Consider the following 2,500-nt stretch of genomic DNA (forward strand, 5'->3'; position numbering starts at 1 on the left):
CATACATACAGTCATATATAATATGCTTTGCAGTGAAGCGTATCCAAAGTGTAAATCGAGAAGTTAAAGGGCATTGTAGTTATTACAATTACATATGAATCGTTTTAGTTACTATAGTATGCATATATGTATCATGAAGCTACAAATATCGCTTATATCAAATCCACGCTGGTTAATGCCGAAGCTAAGTACAATTTCCCCGCTCTCGACGGGTAAATAGAGTACACCAGACTCGGCGTTAACTTATACCTCTCTTGATAGCTCAGTGGTAGCGTCGACTGGATTCGCTGGATGCGCGTCTGTGTCGTGGGATAGACTCGGCAGTGCCCGTCCATTTATCTTATAAATTACGGTGATAATTCCCCATCGGGGATATTCCCGAGTAGCGTGGATTGATATTAAGCGATATTTGTAGCTTCATGATATAAATCACGGTGTGATAAAAAACATGTCATAAAAGAGTTGCGTGTTCCAAGCGTGCCAAAGAACTATCATGGTCGAGGTGGGTTAATGCCAAAGGTAGTACAATTTCCCCGCTCTCGACGGGTAAATAAAGTACACCAGACTCGGCGTTAACTTATACCTCTTGATAGCTCAGTGGTAGCGTCGACTGGATTCGCTGGATGCGCGTCTGTGTCGTGGGATCGAGACTCGGCAGTGCCGTCCATTTATCACTTATAAATTCCCCTTCGGTGATAATTCCCCATCGGGGATATTCGGAGTGGCGTGGATTTGATATTGCGATATTTGTAGCTTCATGATCGTACATAAATCACGGTGTGATAAAACATTTCATAAAAAGAGCTGCGTGTTCCAACGTACCAAGAACTATCATGGTCGAGGTGGGTTAAAAAGGTGGTACAATTTGCTCTCGACGTTAAACAAAGTACACCAGACTTGGCGTTAAATACCTCTCTTGATAGCTCAGTGGTAGCGTCGACTGGATTCGCTGGATGCGCGTCTGTGTCGTGGGATCGAGACTTGGCAGTGCCCGTCCATTTATCACTTATAAATTCCCCTTCCGGTGATAATTCCCCATCGGGGATATTAGGTAGCGTGGATTTGATATTAAGCGATATTTGTAGCTTCATGATCGTACATAAATCACGGTGTGATAAAAACATGTCATGAAAGATATACCAAAGAACTATCATGGTCGATAGGTAAGTACAATTTCCCCGCTCTCGACGGGTAAATAAAGTACACCAGACTCGGCGCGTTAACTTATACCTCTCTTGATAGCTCAGTGGTAGCGTCGACTGGATCGCTGGATGCGGCGTCTATCGTGGGATCGAGATCGGCAGTGCCCGTCCATTTATCACTTATATTCCTTTGATAAACATTAATAGCGATATTTGTAGCTTCATGATCGTACATAAATCACGGTGTGATAAAAACATGTCATATATATGTATGTATACAGTATTTATTAAGATTAATTTTCGTACTGAATTAGGTAAAACGTTATATACAGTATATACTGTATATATATATATATATATATATATATATATATATATATATATATATATATATATATATGTATATATATATATATATATATATATATATATTACCTAATTATATATATATATATATATATATATATATATACTATATATGGAATGTTTTCGTTACCTGTTATAATAATCTTAACCATGACAAATATTTTCGAAAAGATAAAGAGAAGTAATAAAATTGTTAGTTACTTTGTTTTAAATCGACTTTTTTTTATTTATCTTTTGTTTACTGTCTAGCGTAGCCAACCTAAGAAATGCTGAGGCGGAAAAGGAACAAGATCTTTTTCGAAATGAAGTCCAGAACAGAAGTTTGAAACACGCATATATCATGGCCAAAGTCTCGGATGCGACGTGGCAAATTAGGTTTCTGTAGACTGAGTTATTTGTCCCTCCGTTGGTCACGTGAATTATCGTCCTCCTCATTGGAAGGAGGAAAAAAACTAGATAATAGATAAGGCTGAGGAAATTACACATGTGGGCCGGTGACAATTGAGGTTCCACATAAGTCACTGGAAGAAGCAAAGATCCTTGATTGGTGTTGGCCATTCTGAAGCTACGGCCCTGTCCTTTTCATGACCGTATCCAAAATATAACATATTGCACACAGATGTAATATAAATGAAGTGGAAATTTCCCCGGCTTCGAAAACCAAAAGAGAATGGTAGACTCTCCACTCTGAAAGTTAGACAAGCAGTGGCATAGACAGAAGTATGACAATGTAGAATGCTTCATTTGATAGATGTCTTTCCCACAACATACACTGCGTCATTACTATTCACTGTCTAGTTGATCTGTAAGCTTTGTAGCTAAATGACCCCTCATTATACATAAATAATATCAAAATATATTTCTTGGAGAACAGTAATGGACATTTCCACAAAGATAAATACTATTTCGTTTAACTCATAACGTATGATTGTGGGTCATTCAGGTACGGAGCTTGATGATCAACGTAGAGAATGACTAACATTGATGCAGTT

General features: G+C 38.1%; 1 pseudogene; it reads left to right on the plus strand.

Annotated features, from left to right (window-relative positions):
• Window positions 1–2,500, plus strand: part of LOC136836575 (lachesin-like) — a 394,713-nt pseudogene that overhangs the window by 31,050 nt on the left and 361,163 nt on the right.

Source organism: Macrobrachium rosenbergii, chromosome 56, assembly GCF_040412425.1.
Source record: "Macrobrachium rosenbergii isolate ZJJX-2024 chromosome 56, ASM4041242v1, whole genome shotgun sequence".
In the NCBI taxonomy this organism is placed as follows: domain Eukaryota; kingdom Metazoa; phylum Arthropoda; class Malacostraca; order Decapoda; family Palaemonidae; genus Macrobrachium; species Macrobrachium rosenbergii.